Source organism: Psittacula echo, assembly GCF_963264785.1.
Source record: "Psittacula echo genome assembly, chromosome: 4".
Classification (NCBI taxonomy): Eukaryota; Metazoa; Chordata; class Aves; order Psittaciformes; family Psittacidae; genus Psittacula; species Psittacula echo.
Window position 1 is genome coordinate 70987739 of NC_137738.1, and position 19844 is coordinate 71007582.

At 41.2% G+C, this 19844-nt stretch overlaps 1 long non-coding RNA gene across 2 annotated transcripts; it reads left to right on the top strand.

Moving 5' to 3' along the window:
- The first annotated feature begins 5584 nt into the window (after positions 1–5584).
- On the top strand, positions 5585–12649 carry LOC308219802. 2 transcript variants are annotated; one of them, XR_013956582.1, is made up of 4 exons: positions 5585–5693; positions 7275–7320; positions 10471–10517; positions 11066–12649. It is a non-coding gene; the product is annotated as an uncharacterized lncRNA (long non-coding RNA). The 2 variants fall into 2 exon arrangements; XR_013956583.1 differs by lacking the exon at positions 5585–5693 and adding an exon at positions 6293–6415.
- Positions 12650–19844: the final 7195 nt, after the last annotated feature.

Here is a 19844-nt window from a genome sequence, read left to right on the forward strand (position 1 = left end):
TCTGAGAGGAATATTAAATAGCAGTTTGCTCTTCTCTCGCTTTTCCACAGTACTTCCTCTTCAATGCTTTCTTGTCATCTGGGACTCTTCATCTCATCTTCTAAGGGTGAGCAAAAGACAGTAAGATAAGCAGCAACTATACAGCTATTAAATGAAGCATATTATTTCAGTAATATGCTGTTTATGCAGAATAACACAGAAGATAGTTGAACACTGAGAGAAAGATTATGTTCCCAAGCACTTACAAAGACTCAAACTGAAATTTCCCTCAAGTATTTTTGGGCATACTGAAATGCTGCTGCAGTTCAAGATAATGAATGCTTTTGTTAAACAATAAAACAGTTACAATTACCTACTCCTGGAGACAGCGTACAGACTTACTTTGGTAAACAGGAAAAACACATCTAATTTAGCTTAAAAATATTAATTAGTTTGTCTGTCTTAATATTCCAACTTTCTTGCTTCTTTTAAGTAACTAAATACAGCGGGTTTGGATTTTTTTTCTTGCATAAAGCTTAGTTATGCTTTATTATTAATTTTAGCCATATATAAACTGATTCAATTATAACAATAAACTGAATGTGTCACTATAAGCAACCACTGTACATTTAGGTAATCTTCGCAGCAAATAACCCAAATAACCACCACAGCTGTACTAAAAATGGAGATGCCTGTTATAAACAAAACTAAAGGAACATGTATGCACATTAAATCCTCACAAGCGGTATGAAGACAAACGGAGAACACTATCTTGAAGGCACAAAATCACCATTCTAGAAAGACTTGAAAAAGGGCAAAAGGAAGCTCACAACAGTACATGCCAGTGCAATGGTGTTTAGTCTATCAAAACCGATAACATATCCCTTTTCAAATTCATGAGGCGCAGGAAGTCTGTCCAGAGAAAAACAGGCCATGCAATTGCATTATTTTTTTCTCTCCTGTGTTCAGCATAGAAGATCTAGGGAAATTTCCCACGCTATCCCACTTTTGCGGCATCCATCGGAGAAGTTGCTTCAAACTTCTGGAGGGTGCTGCAGTTTCAACAGGATCAAATGATGCTCCAGAGGAACCCAGTGAAACATGTGAGCTACCAATAGTGGTGTGTGAGCTCTCACTTGAGATTGCTCTGGTGCTAAAGAAGGGCCAGTAGCAAACACAATCATATTGTCTTGAAAAGGTTCTAGGAAACAATAAGGCAGCAATCAGAACCCTTGGTAAATTCACATCATGCTGCTCACCAGCAGGCATGTGGTAACATGATCTAGTGCAGAGATTCCCTGAAGCCTTTTAGCTAATGATTTTAGGGAAACTAAGCAGACACGAGATACGAGGTAAAAGACAAGAAACAGACGGTAGAAGTAAATGGTTCATTTTCACTGGGGGGAAAAGCTGCTACAGAACCCTGCATGACTTGTACTAGTGAACTTACTGAATTGATTTGAAAAAGATGGTATGCAGAGGGGTAAAAAAAATCAGTAACCATTCATTGCTGATGCATAAATACCTCCAGGAGCTTAAAAAAATGAAGATGCATAACAGCAACACACAAAATTCAACATCTTCCCTAAGCATATTCTCTTGATTACAGCTGGAAGCAGGATGCTGGGAAAGGGGAGGTTGAGCCTCTGGTCTGACCCTGTGCAGCCATTCTAATGTTTTTATGCTCTCATTTATCATTTAAAAACCAGGCTCAACATTCTGTGACACTAAAGTGACTAAAAACTCAAAGAGAGGGAGCTGAGAAGTTCTCTGTAAAATATTAAGGGCCACAACCATAAGATAAATGAAATTGTTTCCCAAATCAAGCACTTTATGAAGCATAATGTGAAGTATGGCAAAGTCAGCTCAGGATTTTACAGTGAGTACTATCTGTTCTGAGAAGGAAGAAATTAAAGCTGCATACAATAGACTTCCTGCCAGGAAGGTGAGAAGGGAGGGAAACTCAGCATCCCAAAGGATGCACTGGTAACAACTCCAAACCAAACCAAACCAAGAGATGTGAGTCATCAAAGCTGCAAAGCTATTGGAGAAAATCCAAGAAGCCAGACTTAAAATCGGGCAGAAGCAAAGTGATGTGAGACAGAAATAAAAAGAAAGAACAAGAAGACAGAGGAATCCTTTAAAACAAGAACAGAGAACTTGTGAGAGAGCTGCCTGGAGCTGAAAAGTCCTGGAGGTAGCCACACCACCAGCCTTCCAGGCAGGCACACTTTTGTGTGGGCCTCAAAAGAGGCAATCACCCATTATCTCATAACCAGCACTGCCTAACACCAGTGCTGACACTGTGTGGGAATGCACAGTCGGGCAGGGAGCTAAATTCAGAAGTGATTCATCTACAAACTAAGGCTTTATGGCAACCAGGCTTATATAGTTTTAGGATCTCTCTGGGGACTGGACTTCGAGGATGACGTGCAGCTCTACAGCTTGCACCTTCATCCAGACACCTGGAATATAGGTTAAAGATGCGGAAACCTGACAGAGGGGAAAGAAAGGCAGATAAGAAGGAACCTTACCTTTAAATATAATCCGTAATTGTGGTGTACATTTTTATTTTGCTTTGGTTAATTTTTTCCAGCTCTGTAACTGTTGCCTACCTACAACAAAGATGTGCTTCACTTGACCCACAAACTTGTCTAGTGCTAGCAGACCTAGGAGATGCTAAGAAATGAGGCACGCTTTCTTAGCCATAAGTTTGTGTACAGTGCACATACAGGCATTGCTAGTAAACCCATACCCTACAATCTAACAGAGATGAAGAGTTTTTCTGCCAAATTATGAAAGCTAGCATGTGTAACATTGTATAGTGAAAGGCTCCCTCCAGTACATGCACACCTGTGTTTCTCCTGCAAAGCTGGCAGGATGACCATGAGCCAACACTGTGCCCTTGTGGCCAAGAAGGCCAATGGCATCCTGGGGTGTATTAGAAGGGGGGTGGTCAGTAGGTCGAGAGAGGTCCTCCTCCCCCTCTACTCTGCCCTGGTGAGACCGCATCTGGAATATTGTGTCCAGTTCTGGGCCCCTCAGTTCAAGAAGGACAGGGACCTGCTGGAGAGAGTCCAGCGCAGGGCGACAAAGATGATTAAGGGAGTGGAGCATCTCCCTTATGAGGAAAGGCTGAGGGAGCTGGGTCTCTATAGTTTGGAGAAGAGGAGACTGCGGGGGGACCTTATTAGTGTATATAAATATATAAAGGGGGAGTGTCATGAGGATGGAGCCAGGCTCTTCTCAATGGCAAACAATGATAAGACAAGGGGTAATGGGTATAAACTGGAACACAAGAGGTTCCACTTAAACTTGAGAAGAAACTTCTTCTCAGTGAGGGTGACAGAACACTGGAACAGGCTGCCCAGGGGGGTTGTGGAGTCTCCTTCTCTGGAGACATTCAAAACCCGCCTGGACACATTCCTGTGTAACCTTATCTAGGTGTTCCTGCTCTGGCAGGGGGATTGAACTAGATGATCTTTTGAGGTCCCTTCCAATCTCTAGCATACTGTGATACTGTGAAAGCTCAAGTGGTAGAGCAGTATCCCACAGCCCTGGACAGGCCCTTAGCCACCTCACTATTTATAGTTTTGTTATTATCAACAGCAAACTAAGAGAGTACCTGATTATGCTTTATGTGATGTACTCTGGGCTTAAATTACGAGTCTCCCTATTTTTCCCCCTGAAATAAAAGCCCTCCAAGGGTGCTGTAGAAAAGATGTGTATTTAGCACTTAGGAAAGGCATGGTAAGGAGCTGCCTTCTTTCTTTAGTCATGGCTATGATTGCTTTCTTTCTCTTCAACCCTGATGTCACTAAGGAAGGGTGGGTTGTTTTCAGCCACACAGATAACAACAGGTAAACTGCTTGCCTGTGCCCAAGTTCAGCTGCTGAGCTGGCCTGAAGCACTAGCAACTATTCCCTGATGCTATAGCTTCTCTCCTACAGAAATAGCAGCTCAAATGAGTGCAGGTGGGAGGCACTCAGGGAAAAAGGCAGCACATAGACCTTTTTCTTCATGCCTCTAAGCAGAGAAGGTGGTGAACCAGCTGCAGCTTCCAGTCTGTCATTTGAGTCACACTGCTTGCATTTCAGACAGGTAAAGTGGATGTGGAAGAAGAAAAACAGAGAGAAAACAAGAGACATCCTCTGCCATGGGCTGCCAAAGAAAACTGCCTTAATATTTATCAAATATTTAGTTTTCCTGGTAGTATTAATCTCAATAATGTAATGAATAAAACTGCCAGATATTGCAACAATTTACAAGTCACTTTTCCAGACTTTCCTTAGCTGCTCCCAACAGTTACACCCTCCTATTGAGAATCCATCTTGTGGTCCATCGTTTTCCATAGCATTCTTTAACAAACTGTAAAACCATCAAAGACTTTTTGAGCTTTTCAGGCAGGCACACTTTTGTGTGGGCCTCAAAGAGGCAATCACCCATTATAACCAGCACTCCCTCCCACCAGTGCTTACACTGTGTGGAAATGTGCAGCCCTGCAGGGAGCTAAAGTCAGAAGTTCCCCGGTTTTGTTCATTGGTTTTCCTGGTTTCCTCAACTAAGTTCATACACTAAAACTCTCAATAAACAGGCAGACCAAAAAAAAGTTAACTGCTTACAAACGATTAATGAGGACCTCCATTAATAAGAATTTGGGATATGGTTTCACATCGCTTTAAACATCATCTAAGCTGCAGCACTCCTACCATGCCCACTGTAGCCTAGATGCCTGCTCGCACTTCTTTCAACAGTGCTTCCACAGTGGTACAGGAGGCTGGTTCATCTGGAGACTGAGCTGCTTTCTGACTGATGTGAAATTTCCAGTGGCTAACGCTGGAAGTTAACCACTGGTACCGAGGAAGCCCACTCTTTGGCTCACCGTGGAACAGCATTCTTACGCTTTCTAGAGTGAAAAACTGCTTTTTTGCCTATTGCGGGTAAGAGGAGATTTTTCAGCCCTGATGTCTTGTCATGCAACTACGAAGCGTCGTGTGCCGTTTCCAAAAAGGAAAAGGGTGTGTTTGTGGTTAAGGTTTCAGAAACATCTAATTTTCAGAGACGAAGGAAAGCTGAAGCATTCAGGCAAAAATATAGGTTAACCACTTGGAGCCCTAGAGAACAGTAACAGCAGACAGAAGAAACAAGCACTCAGTGAAAAGCATTTGATCTGCCTGGGAGGTGAAGCTGCATCAGGTTCCTGCCTTCATTTGCCAGCTCTCGGCTTTGTGCAAAACCTCTGTAATACAAAATGCACAAGCAGCAGCGGGACCAAAACCCGGACACGAGCACTCGTTCTGCCTGTCCCTCTCAGGGCACGCCATCCCCAGCGAGCGCGGGCAGCCCCATCCCGTTCTCTCCCCTCCGTCCCGTACTCCTGCCCGCTGGGAGGACGGGCAGCCAAGCCGACGGCAGCCTCCCACCCAGCCCGAGCGGCGACGTTCCCCTCACGCTCAGCGGGCCACAGCCAGGCCCTGACAGGACCACCTCAGCGGCCACAAACCCCCAAACAAACTGAAAAGCGAGACATCACCCTCTCCAGGCGGCCCCGAGCGCGCCGGGCGACACAACATACGGCCCCAGGCGGGGTCTGCTCCGCCCCTCTGCTTTCAGGGCGGGGAGGTGGAGCCAGCCTCGTTCCCACTCTGCAGAGCAGATATAAAAGCGGCGAGCGCCCCTGTCGACCTCCTTTTTCCTGTGGAGCGCCTGTGGTGGTGGGTGAGGTAGTGCTGGCGAGGCGGTGGGGGCTGTGGTGTTCGCTGCTTCCCGAGTGGGCCTGGGGGGTACCTGCGCTTTTCTTTTATGCTGGGCTGCTGGGGAGGCCTGCCCGCGGCGCCGCTCGCCCAGTGCTTGAGGCTGGAGCTGGCGGGCGAGGCGCGCACATTGGAGCCGCGGGCGCGGCCAGGTTCAGGCCAGCGGCGGGGCCGCACCGCGGTGTATGGCTCCCTGCTGCTGCCGCGGGCGCGGAGGAGAGTGGATGGGAGGAGTGGACTAAGTGTCCCAGCACACCGCGCGTCTCCGCGGGGAGGGAGGCGGTAGCGTAGCATGGCCGGTTTCCCCTGCAGGAAGCTGTGTTCTGCGGCTCGGGGCACGCTGGAGCCGGTAGTTCGCGGCAGCTGCCGCGAGGGCGGCTGGCATCATCTTGCTGTGATGCGGATGGCGCCCGGCGAGGCGCGGCTGAGCTGCGCCATTTTGATCGCTTGCAGGCCCAGCGGGGGGGTTGGGGGGGTGGGGTCCGTGTCGAGTGCCCTCAGGGGCTGATGTTGGGGGAAATGATGCTTGCCGGCGGCATCGGCTGGGGTTGGAGGCAGCTTCTTGCCTCGGCGGTGCTGACTTTCGCTTCACTCATTTGCCTTTTGAGTTCACACTTAAAATGCTGGCTAATGCTGAGGAATGAAATCGACCCAAACATCACCGTGGAATATGAGGTGTTCTAGTGAGTAAAGTGGAGTTGCTAATGTCACTGAGCCCTAGTACTTCTCGAAGAACAAGAAATGCAATAAAAAATACGTGTAGGATTCTAGGCTCTTCTCTGCAAACAAAGATTAGGAAATGGCTGCATTCGTGTAGGAAGGAAGACGTGGGGCACATTCATTCCGTGTTGAATTGGCTTCTTTAATGATAGCCTGAGTCACATCTTAGGTTACTGAACAGTAAAATTTCTAAATCAATCTTTACAAGCCATTGGTGTAGTGCTGGGTTATTGGGTGTAATAAGCAAGCTTGAGATTTTCTGTGGCTTAAATTGGTTTTATAATCTGAAGCAAAACATGTTTAATAGGTTATTTTTAATGGTTGTTATATTTACTTGATCTGTGTAGTGCAGATAGAGAAACATTATTATTGGAACATGTGTATATTAAGTATAGAATATGACAAAATAAATACTTTGTCCTGTGTTTTCTTTGGCTGGTTGAGGTGGTAGATATAAGTATTTGCTACGTGTTGAAAACTGAATTCTCTAAATCAATTGAAGTCAGTATGTAAAGGACTGAAACCTTGAGATTATGAATTTTTGTTAAAAATCCTTCGGACTGAAGTGTAATAGTGGGCACATGCAGCTATTTCTACGGTACTTCAAACATGGGATTTCAAGTGGATGTGACTCATAACTCCTTTGTTACTTAAAACTGACTTCATTTCTTGCTGCTTTCTAAAAGGCCTACTGTAAATTAAGACTTAGTGTTTAACATTATTGCTTCTGAGCTTGAGAGGTTGTTGATGATTGTCTCAATGTATGTGACTTAGTGGTCTGGTAATAAGAATCTACTCATTTCAGGTGTTGTTTGTTTTTAGGTACGATGGAGAAGTTTTCATTGGTGTCCAATGTAGAAGCATTAAGGTAATGGCTCTGGAGTTTTTAATTTTATTGGTCTGGAAGTAACACCACATTTCTATTGTTGATCAAAATAATAAATGCTTTCATTTCTCACTTGATTTCTGTATTTTTATGTCTCAAAAGTATGGAATGTGTTAAATGCCAAGGGTTTGTCATCTTTGTATGGCTGCTGAGTGGGACAAAAGGAAAACCAGTTAAGAGTATGTTGTATTTTCGTAGTCTCCATCAAACCAATGAGTAATTATTTGATGATTTTTTCTGTGCTCTTCACTGAGCTAAAGTGAGCCGTTAGGTCAGTTGTTCTTAGTTTCATTTCTTCTGCTATGACAGAAGATGAAGACCTACACGATAAATCAGTTAACTTGTGCTAAATTTTGCTGATTTTGGAGGTGGTGCAGGTTAGCTGTCTGGCCTTGGGCATGTGTTGGAGTTAATGTGAATCTGCATACATTATCATATTTCAATGCAATTATTGATGTAATGATCCTGCAAACTATGGAAAGGCAGTGGTATTGCATTGTGAATATGTGCCACTCATAAATATTTTTGAAATAGAAGTTTAAATATCTTGGTCCCTCAAACCTCGTAATGGTTGCAGAAGGATCCAAACCCCAATTCAGGGTATTTTTTTTTTTTCCTAGTGCATACAAAATTTCATCTTGAAATATTAAAATGCTGGGTGGAAAAGTGGATTTTTAGTACTTGGTGATTATTCTTCTTACATAGTAATGTGAGATTATGCTAGACCACAGCAAGGCACATTTTCTACTTTAACAGGTAATTTTTGTTTAATTCCAGTTTCAGTCCTTCATGGAAGCGCTATTGGGATAGAACAATAGTTAGACACAGGTGGATTTTCTTGAAAGCTATGTATGTTTTGAATGACTAGTGGGGATAAATTAATATGAGAAATAGATGAGTAAAATTCACATATGATCAAATTACGTGTGTCATTTGCTTTACAATTGAGGTGACATTGTGTTTCAGGCATGCTTGGTTTAGAACTGTGTAGGCTGGGGAGTTGATGAACAGTGTATTTGGGTTGTTGTCAGAAGAGCTGATGAAATACGCCTGTCCAGAGTGCTCATACTAAATCTGACAAAGATTACCTCAGGATGGCTCTTAAATGTTAATTTGCGCTTTATCGGGACATTAGTTCAAGAAAGTGTTTAGCTGAAGAAAACAAAGGGGACATTTAGAGACCTGTTAATATATACAGGAAAATGTGGTTCCAATGGTAGTTGATATTGTCACTTACTGGGGATGCCAGGAAATAACTTCAGGATCTGGATTCTGTTTAATTTGACTCTAAAGCTTACAACCAGTAGTTGGGAGGAAGAGATCCACAAGAGTAAAACTCGCTCGTTCCTAATGGGTTGTACTATGCTATGCATGAATATATTGTAATTATTTTACTCAATGTCATGAGCAGTTTCTAACAATGGGAATATCAGGTGTCCTGATGAAAGATTTCCTGGTAACTGTAGTACAACAGATAAAGAGGTAACATTGGTAAAGGAGCTGAAACGTTTTGTTACTGGTAATGTCCCTTTTCAGTACATCTACATATGGAAGACACAATTTATTTTGTGGAATGTATGAATTATGTTACAATTCCCATCATTTAAGTGGTGAATCGTAATGAAACTGCCAAACCTGATATGCTGATGAGAAATTTAATATGGATCTGGCTACTGAGATGAAACCACTTAATTCTTTCAAAAGTCACTTAATCTTTCAGTCATTATCTCAGTGTTACTTTTACTGCTGTCCTTGTGGATAGGCTGGATGCCATCATGCTCCAAGTTGTGAGTAAGGATGTTGGTGTATTATTTAAACTTGCCTTGGGTCCATGTTGATATGGGTACGTGTTATTGCAAAAGCTAATGCCTTTAAAGAGGAGAGGGGGAAATGCTAGACCCCTGTAATTTTGAGGTATCCTGTCTTAGTGGGTAAATAAACCTTAGCTGAGTATTAAAAGCACCCTAGTAAAGACCTGTTGTGGTGTTTGAAAGCTAGTGATGACATTTGCATTTTGACCCTCTTAGAGACTGTTAACTGGAGGCTCACTTAGATGTGAGCATTTAGAAAAAGTAATGTTAATGATTAAAGGTGGAATTTGGTGGTGAATTGTAATGAATTCTAATTACATTCAAGTTGTTACAGCTTCAGAGCTAAATAATTCAGAAGGGCTAGATAAAGTTCTTGCAGCAGGCAAAAACCATGTTGGTGAATGCTTACTGTGCATCGAGTGCTCCTAGTGGCTTTCTCAAGAACTTCATTCTTACCTAAAGATCTGAATTTAATCTTTTTCTTCAATGAAATTCACTTTTAACTGCACTGGTTCTTGAGTATCTACAGATTCTTTTTAGTTAAGATGTTAAAAATCTAAAGTGTGAGGGGAAGTTATAATTTTCCTGACTTACTGCAACATCTGTAATTTTCCTCCTTATTGAGGAAAGGTACCCTTAAGTACCTTGCTAGCTACCAGCAGTTTCTTTTGAAGGACTTTGTCCAGTATGTGAAGTTCAAACATGCGAGTGAAACTTCTTGTGCAGTAGTGCTACATATAAAATGCTGTATTGTTTAGACAGGCAATATTACAAGTAGGAAGTGGAGTGACTTACATGGCTGATCTAGGGCAAAATTGGAAGTAGCAACTGTTGAATTCCAATAAATGCGGATCAGTTTAAAAGCTTTATATGGGAGTAAAAAGTTCTTCTGTTGCTTGCAGGAGTTGTATGTAGAAGAATGTTGCCTGGAGGGTTTTTAATTTGATGCTTGCTTGTTGGTTGCTTTTAACTTCTGGAGTTTTTAATGCTTTGATAGATGTTAAGAACCTGGTATTAACTAATTTCCAGAAATGAACTTTGTGATTCTTATAGGAAAGGGGGATTATACTTGATTGCTTAGATGCCTATCATAGTTTAGCGAAGTTGATCAATAGCTGGCCAAGAGAGTCAAAATAAATCTTACTGTGGCATGACTACATTTTCCAACTTTCACAAAAGTTGCTGAGTACTGATACTAGTCCAGCATGTGTTTATTAATGCAGTATGATCTGTATGAGAGATGAAATAGATGGCAAGTTGTATTCTGAGAGATCGAAGGAAATTTTTCTGATCTAATAAATGTCCTTTTTTTTCTTTTTAGAGGAAAATTAACAAAAATGTAGGAACAAATGCTTTTAGCTTATTAAGGTATGTAGTTGTAAAGCTTCTAAATGTTTTCTCATTTTAAGTCTAAACTGCTAGCAGTTCAGGGAATTCTTTGTATTATGACAGTTCTTGATACACTTGATCAATTGATATGTTAAACTCGTATAGTAAGTAATACTGTACGTAACTGGAATTTAAGAACATTTTTTCCCCAAAGCGCAATGTGTGCTGATAGCTGTGCCTAACCTTGGTTAGCTTTCAAACATATGTGCAAGGTTTTAAGTGTATATTACTATTGAAATATATCAAAGGACTGGAGAATGTTTCATTAAATTTACATTTTCTGTATTGCTTTTATCTCATCCGTGATGATCCTATCCCGAACCTGATTCCTTTGCTGAAAAAACAAATACGGATCCGGATTCTGAGATGAGAACCAAAAGGTTTCATCTAAACTTTCTGAGAAGTGTTATAATTTCTATGTGGTTTTAGGGTTTTTTACAGAAATGGTAACACCTTGATGTATAGTGTTGTGTCTTACTTGCAAAGTGCAATTTTGCCCTCAAATGAGCCTTGTTCTCTTTTTCCAGTGATGAGTTGGAACACTTTGACAGTGCTGCCTGACAAATGTGGATGATCTGTAACTGGAAGGAAGAGTAACACCGGAAGAGTTTTTTTTGGCTTGGAGTGGGATGCTGTGCTTTTAAAAGCCTGCTGAAACAGCTGCTGCAGTTTTGTTTAGTGAATACTGTTCTCAGAAGCTGAATGTTAACCAAAATCACACACTCTGTATATTGAAAACAGCGTTTTTCCTAAAACATGGAGCTGCCTTCTGTAGGGAGGACAGCAGCAATACTAGGGAAATGAGTGTTGAGCTTCAATAGATGGAAACAACCCTCAGGGTATTAGCCCTTTTAAAATATCATAAGGGTCTGCAGAATTGCTGATACTGAAGATCTGTAATAAAGCAATGGAACTCACAGGTAGGCCCTGTAAAGACAGGGAGAAAGCAAAATGGGTACTCAAATTCAAACCAGTGAGCCTGCTTTTTGTGGGTGGTGTCATGCAGGAGATGGGATGAAGTAGATGAGGTGGATGTGGCATGGAAGCATAAACATGAAACGCTTGTGAGAAATATATGCAGGTATCATGAGAAATGTATGGTTACAAAAACGTAAGGTCCAGGGCTTGGGTTGCAGTCTTGTCTAGTGAGGAAGAGGGAAATTCATGCCATTGCAGCATGAAAAGACCAGTACCACAACAGTGGAACTGCCCTTCAAGAAACATGCTGCCAACATTAGCCACTTGCTTTACAGGGAAAAGAGGTCAGCAGTGGGAGAAGGGAGCACACACATTGGAGCTCATGCTTTGAGCAGCCACTTGAAAACTAGTGGGGCTGTATCGCAGTAGCAGCATATTTGCAGTATTCAGCAAATTCGCCGGCTTCCACAGAAGAGTGAGGGATCGTAAATTGGTCACTGAGTAAACTGGATTTTAGAGACAAATCATTATGTACATAAAATGTAATCTCTCTTAAAGCATGACTCAAACCTTATTTACCAAGAATGCTTTATAAAGGAAGAAACATGAGAGTGACATGATACGTAAAAATTGATAGAGCTACAGTAACTGAATCATTTCAAAATGCAGCAAAATAGAAAAAACTACCCTATAGTCTGCAGCCAAGAATGACTGCACTGGATGTTAGCATTTTCCCGTGAGAGAGTTGGAGGAATTCATGACATGTGCTTGTATCTAAGTGACACACTCCATGAAAGGCCTAATTTTCTGTCTAGGCAGTATCGTGAAAAGCAGAGCATTACCAGTAGGAGCGCTTAAAGCATAGGGAATATCAGAAAGAAGTATCCATGTAACTACTAAAATGTATGCTAGGGATATGACTGAGCTCCGGGAGCATATTGGCTGAGTACTTCTGGTGCTGTGGTTATTGCTGACAAGCATAAACCAGTGACTTTGTCTAAAGGCTGCACCTTTTCAGCAAGCGGCTGTGTAAATCACAATGTACTGGAGCCTGCAGAGATCTACAGAGCAGCTTTCCCTTCAATGGGATTTATTATTTTGTGAACAAATGCTACTGAGAAGGGTAGGTATTTCCATGTGCTATGTTTTGTACGTGCTATTTCTTGAATAAAGATGAGGATGTGGAAAACCTAGTTGTTGCACATCAGGTCTGTAGTCACACCATGGTGTTCCTTGACAGCTTGTGCTTTGCAAGGGCTACAAAGGCAACATGGCCTTGTTGCTCTCTGACTGGTACAGCACATGCTGGACATGTGATAAGCCACATTGTACTTGAGTGACATAAACACCATTGATGATTATGCACTTTAGAAGTGGGACGGGACTCATCTCTGTCTCTTGCCCACTGCACTTTTTCTGTGAAAAGTCTGGGTGCTGTTGACAAGATCTAGTGAAGCTCCTTGGGATGGTAAGTCAAAACGGTTGCCGGTCCTAGCTAGGCCAGCCTCTTGTGGAGGAAAGAAGATGCCAAAGACCAGAGAAAAATTCGTGATGCAGCAGTGATGGTTAAGTACTTTGATAGATGCTTGAAAAGATCTGCATATGACTTGAGTTACAGGGGCTAGAAGAGTGTGTTTGTGTTCTGTCATGTTCAGGTACTGTATTTTTATCCTTTGGACTGATGCTAATATGAAATATGGAAACTTAAGTGGTATTGGTATGTGTAGATGTGAGAGAATTACTGTGATTTCTAGTGTCAAATAAGAAAATTTCCTTATTGTGGGTGACAGTAAAGATACTTCAGATCAATATTGTATGTGTTCTAAAACATACTCTCGGAATGGTCTCTGATGGTATTAGATGGAAGGTGCCAGAGAAAGTTACTGTACATACCAGGCAGTGGAGGCTTGTCTCCAGGAGCAATGTTTAATCATTTAAAAGATGTACCTCAGCATAGGAAAAGGTAGATGTGGCCAGTGATCAGGCATGTTGGCTATTTAGGTGCAGACTCTTTGTTTATGAATGTTCCTGTGCTTTAGGCCTGCCAGGTTGGATGAGGCCTTGGGTGGCATGGTTTAGTGGGAGGTGTCCCTGCCCATGGCAGGGGGGTTGGAACTAGATGATCTTAAGGTCCTTTCCAACCCTAACTATTCTATGATTCTAACCAATGAAAAATGTTAGAAAGTGTGATGTTTACAAAAATGAGCAAATGTTTTAACTGATGCTGTACTCCAGAGACTGGAACATGGGACTAGTGAAAATCGTGCAGAAACATAATTTTTATAACTAAGATAGAAAGAGTAGTACTTCTAATGGGTTTTTTGCTTGGCAGGAGAGGGATATTTTTTTTGTAAACCACTTTCAGATTTAGTTCTGGCATGCTTTTGAGTCTAGTAAGATGTTTTATACAAGTGATTGAGATAAGGGGATATATTTGTGAGTAGTTAGTGTGACACATTTGGAACATGTGGCATGAGATGTCTCTGCAAAAATCCTTAATTAAACTTCAGTTTTACAAAATAGCTTGCTAGATTTAAAGCTTTCAGTTAAGATTGTGCAGTAAACCACATGAAAGCACTTTGCTTTTTTGTGCTTTAAATAGTCTGGGGAAATCTTGAACTAGGTGTCATTAGTGTTGAACTTCCAAGTGTCACATGGCTGTTGGGCTGTGGTCCAAGAAATCAATGGCTAGACAAACCTTTTTCTGGGTTATTGCCATGTGCCAGTCTTGGTTAATGGGCAAAAAATGCAGAGCCTTTTTTTTTTTTGAGTTAAATGAGTGGTGGGTTTGAAATCAAGAGGAGGACCTTGCAACCCACAGGAAAGATACAAGAGTAGCTCTGCATAAGTGCCTTGCTTCCATTTAAGTAGTGAGGTCCCTGTTAAGGTGGGAGGTTTTGTGTGTTGTTGAAGAACCTGTCTTGCTGGTGGGGGCTGTAGATCCATAAACACAGTTGCAAGTGAGCGAAACTAAGCTAGCAGCTATCCTGCCACAGCAGTCCTGCTGCTGTGTGGGTACACTGGCTACTGTGGAGCCTGCCAGAAATAACTGATCCTAGAGAGCAGCAATTATGTGCTGCCTTGGGCACAGTGATAGTGTGTGCTGGCTTTGGAGTTGCTGCCTCCTGGTGCAGACCAGCTCTTGTGTAAATTTGCCACATAAAGCTTGGGTATGAGTTTTGACAATTAAAAAACAGGCATTGAAGTAGCAGTTGGTAGAGAGTAAGACTCTTTATGACAGTCAAACATGGACACAGCAGAGCAAGCAGTGTTAGACTTTTCCCAAGGAAAGGTATTCTATATATTGCAGAGTGTTTACCACCCTGACTTTGGGTCAGTAGTTTTTCTGTATGCTCCCTCCACAGTTCAGAGGACAAATTTTGAGTTGTAATCTGAAGTATGAGAGAATTTAACAGACAAATGGTAATTTAAGGTGAGTACAGAGGGAGGCTTTTGCATGCTGTGTAGATGTCTGTGTCCAATGATTTACATTCTCTGTACCTTTTATTATTGGAACAGGTATTACAAGCACTTTGCTTGTCTGCCCTTGTCTGTTTTCCTCAGAGAATATAAACTGGAAAAGCAGAATTAAAATTATGAATTCCATTTTCTTTCATGTCATGTGCCTTTATAGTTGATAGTCCAGTTGAGCTGTGAGGGCTATGAAGACAGTACTTCTCTCTGCCATTGTCTCAAACTTCCTGCAGGCTCCAGAGGACAAAGTGGTGTTTGATGCGCAGAAGAATGGCTGTATTGAGTGGGACAAAGTCTGCCTTGCTCAGTATTCTGTCTGAGGATGACCAGTATAAGGAACAGGAGAAGTATAGAGAGCCTTTCTAGCAGTTTGCTTGGGAATTTCCTGAGATTTTCTTGTATTTGAATATTACTTGACAATTACAGCCAATCTTCATTTAAAAATGTGAAACACGAATGTTGTGGGCTGTAAAATATATGAAGTAATGCGCATTTCGGTAACTCTGGGGAGGGCAAGACTGGCAGGAGACTGAAGTAAAAGGTTGCTTTTTTTCCTGTTAGAAGCTGATGTTGCTTTCAGCTCTAGCATTCATGAAAACCGTGGTAAGTGGGGTCCAGTTAAGGCCTCAGTGCTAGGCCAGCTTTACTGTTTAATTGAGCTATGTTGGAGGTGAAAATCTGAAGTACTGATGTGTGCTTTGGGGTACCCCTGAGCTACACTTCATACTTAAGTCTTCTCACCAGACCAATAATCACTACTTTTTTTTTTTCCCCCTATGATTGGAGTTCTCAGTAACTGAAGAAGCACTGTCCCCGCAATGGTGGTACTAGTTCTGTGGTTGCAAGTGAGGAGTGATTAAAAAATAAAGTTGGGTTATTTTATACATGTGGAAAGAAGCTGGAGAGAGGTGAATGGACTGAAATAAATGCTTAGACCTTATTTTGGACTTGGTAAGTTGTTTGAAACATATTCTTAAATAATCTTAAGATCATTGAAAAGGAAGAATATACAGCTACCATTAAATTGGCGTACTTACCTTGACAAAGTAGGCAATTAGCATTAGCTGTTTGTTTTCAGTCAGAATGGAGGGATGTTGCAGATACCAGAGTCCTGAAAGAAACATTGGAGACTTACACTCTCTTAAGTGTGTGTTGTGGTTTAACCCCAGCTGAAAACTAAGTACCATGCAGCTGCTTGTTCATTCTTCACCCTTTGGTGGTATGGGGAGGAGAATTGGAAAAAATGTAAAAACCTGTGGGTTGGTCATAAGAACAGTTTAATAACTGAAATGAAATACAGTAATTGCAATGAAAATTTAGAGAATAGAAATAAAACCAAAGACAAGTGGTGCACAATACTATCACTGGCCACCTGCTGACTGATGGCCTGGCCCATTCCAGAGCAGACAGTGGTGCCTCCCAACCAACTTCCCCCAATTTATATACTGAGCATCATGTTCCAGACAGTTCAGAGTATTACTATTCATTCTGTGGTATATCTTAGAATAAATATTTTCAGAAAAGAGTCATGTTTCTGGTTCTGAAAATTTTACTAAGGTACGTATTTTCTATTGCAAACGAAAAGTTTGGTTTGTGGAAATTTGTGCTCCCTCTTCTATCTGTTTTACAGATTATGAACTGTGTAATAAAAAAAAAATTTAACAGCAGAACAGGAGTTACTTTCAGAACATTTTGAAATAGTGTTTCTGAACAGTATCACAGTGCTGAGAATGTTCCCCAAAAAAACATTAAGGGGGAGGGGGCAGGGATGGAAAGTGTCTGGGTTTTTGAAAGCGTGTTTTTGAAGAAGCACTCTCACAGTTGCCAGAATTGGCTTGCCTTCACTTACATGTACTTGAACTTAAGTTCTGCTGCTAATGAAAAGTCGCTCGGCATATTTTCTGTTTGTTTGATGTACAGGCTGTAAGGCTGCTGAAAACCTTTTTTTTCGCATGTAAAGGGAACTTTTTATGACCCTTTGGCAGGGTTGACTGCGAGGTGTTTTGCTGTTTTGCCTTAACTGCTATGGCAAGAAGACAGGAAATAGTATGAGTACTTTCTCCTGGGAGCTTCACGTAGTTTCTAGTTTTATAATTAAAGACTGAACAATTGCTACAATATATTTTATACAAATATATTGTGAGCCATCCTGGATATGGAAGAGTTAGGGTTTTAGTTTACTGAAGAAGAAAGATGGTTTGCCAGGAGTTCCACAGATTCGGAGACAGACCTCATGTGTTCTTAGGATCTGAAATTACTAAGTTTCAAGACTACCAGTGAGGATTATATACCCTGAAAGGGTACTTGCTTCTGTATCTGCTGCTTTTCTCTAAGGGCTAGTTTGGGATTGCTAGTTGTGATTTTTCCACTGAAGTGTGACTGGGAAATCTTGGTTGATTCTCAACTAGGAAAATGCTTTTGCATTGAAAAATGAGTATGCGTGTTTGATCTTTCCTGAAATTTCTATAGAAAACAGACCATCTGTGGAATCTTGGGCTATCTCCCAGCATGAGCTTTCTTGCTGTGGGCCAAGGCTGGGGCCTTGGTATCCAAAACTATTGCGTAGTCTGCAGCTCTGTCCCAATCTCCTAAAGATCCTATTGCTCCTCATTTGTAGTAGACCTATATTACTTTCCCCAGAGTTCTGCATTAAACATCCTGAGAACTGAGGCAAAAATACAACATTACAAAAAACTGCTGCATATCTATTCAATGTTAGTCCCAGAAGGGCTATAAAAGCAATAGATATAAAACTTCAGTAATGGAAAGAAAAAAAGTCTTCAGGAAATTTGTCTCAGACTCAAGGACATCATAATTAAATGCTAGCACCTATTGAGCTGTAAAAACAAGACCAGTTCCTGTAATTGATGTAATTTGACAGCTGTGATTTGATCTTCAGAAATTGGGGACAGCTTGCAAGTAAGAGTAACTGATAAGCTGAATTGCAGATCTATGAGGAATGACAGCTAACTGGACTTCAGGTTCTTTCAGATGTGGAAGGGAAGTATTTCCTTCCCCGCTTCTGTGTTCATGTTGGGCTGTTTGTGCTGGAAAGTTCCAGGCAATAAAGTAGGAGTTAGAAAAATGTGGAAGGTGAGTATTATTTTAAGTAAAGATCTTTCCTACTGAACATTATGGGGCTAAAAATGAACTTCTTTGCATAGTATTCTCGGAAGAACTATAGCCATTTTTCTTGTTCAGAAATACCTCAATTCTATAGAAATAGGCTCTGTTGAACTTATTGCTCTTCTTGACTATTTTGAAGGCTGGTTAGGAAACAGGCACCTCATTTCTGCCTTTTTAATGAATTTGAGTGTCTGTGATGGTGATAGCCTTTTCTATAGCAGAAGCAAAAAGAAGGATCATCAGAACTGGCGTCCAGCCTTGAAAGCAAAACATTCTGAACTTCTGCTAGAGCTTCCAATAGAAATATGATGAAGATGTTTTAAAAAATTCCTGGGCGGCCTTTATTTCATATATAGTTTAATCCTACCTCTCAAATTTAGCAATTAAGATAAATAATACAGAAAATGCTTTCTCTTGGGCCAAGCTGAGACAGTCTCTCGTTGTACTGCCATTTAACCTTAAATTGAATTTAGCAGTCTTTGCTGGAGAGCATAGACCGATTGCTTGCTAAGAAATCTGACTAGCAACTGGGGAGTCAGAGCCTGACAGAAAATGCTAGTATGTTACCAGCACTCTTGCTGTCAGCTTGAGGGTGGAAGAACTCACCTGTGTTACTGTGGCTGAGTTATTGAAAGCAGGTGAACTGGTAAGCTGGGAATGTCTTGTGTTTGTTTTCGAAAGGTGTTTGCATTGACTGTGCATAACTTAACAAAAGTTTATACCTTAAGCGCTCTCCTTTCTCATTTCTCCTCCTAATTCTTTTTTTTCCCCCTGTGAATTTACTGTGCCAGTGAATTCCAAAAGCTCCTGAACTGGAAGGGTTTGAAAGAATTTAGGAACTCCTGCAGGGCACTGTTATCAGTGATTTTAACAATTTTTTAATTGACATGCTCAGATATTTGTATTTATCCTGCTGGAACTAAGTGATGTATTGCCAGTAAAAATGTCCTCACACAGTTTTGCACTGGCTTCTCATACTGCTCTCTGTAAGTGCCTCCGAACATTGCTAGCCATTGGTACATAACTCCAGTTGGAGAACACAAGAGCTACTGGAAGTGTTTTTGTTCATTTCAATGTGTCATCAATAAATTTGCAGATTTATCAACTATTTAACTGCATCCAGTCATAAAGTGGTCATTTTTTTTAATTGACCCTGATAGATTTTAAGTTTTCAAAGTGAAACTTCCCTGTAATCATTCTGCCTTGCTGCTACTTGTAAGATCTAAACTTTGAAAGAAAAAGCAACCCTGTATATTTTTACAAGATAAAAGAGACACTTCCAAGTTTATTTTCTGAAGGCAGATTGAAAGCGTAATGTTCTTCATATGTCTCCTGCAGATCACAGAATAGCAATTTATTTTTTCTTCTGGTGCCCAGTTGCTAGGTAAAATTAAAACTTTGCTTCCCTAAAGAACTAAATTATTGCTTCTAGCAGCCTAATGCAGCTGTATTAGTTGTACTGTATTAACTTATGAATTTGTTTAGGTTTCAGAACAGGTTATGCTGCCTGTACTGCCCTGTGCAAAACAACAGATACCTGGCTACAGCTACACAAACTTAAAACACATGTGCTGAAACTCTGTATTAACTTAACATCTAATTCTGGTATATCTCAAGGCCCATGTAAAAGTATGGAGTAAATATTTTGAAAGAAGGCTATTAAAAAGCAGCAAGTAGAGCCTGACTTACTGATAGTAATAGTTCCTTTTCCTTGTGCCCTAGTCTGGAATTTGTGCTGTAAACAAGAGCTCCCTTGGTGCGATATACTCCAGGCATCTTACAAAAAAA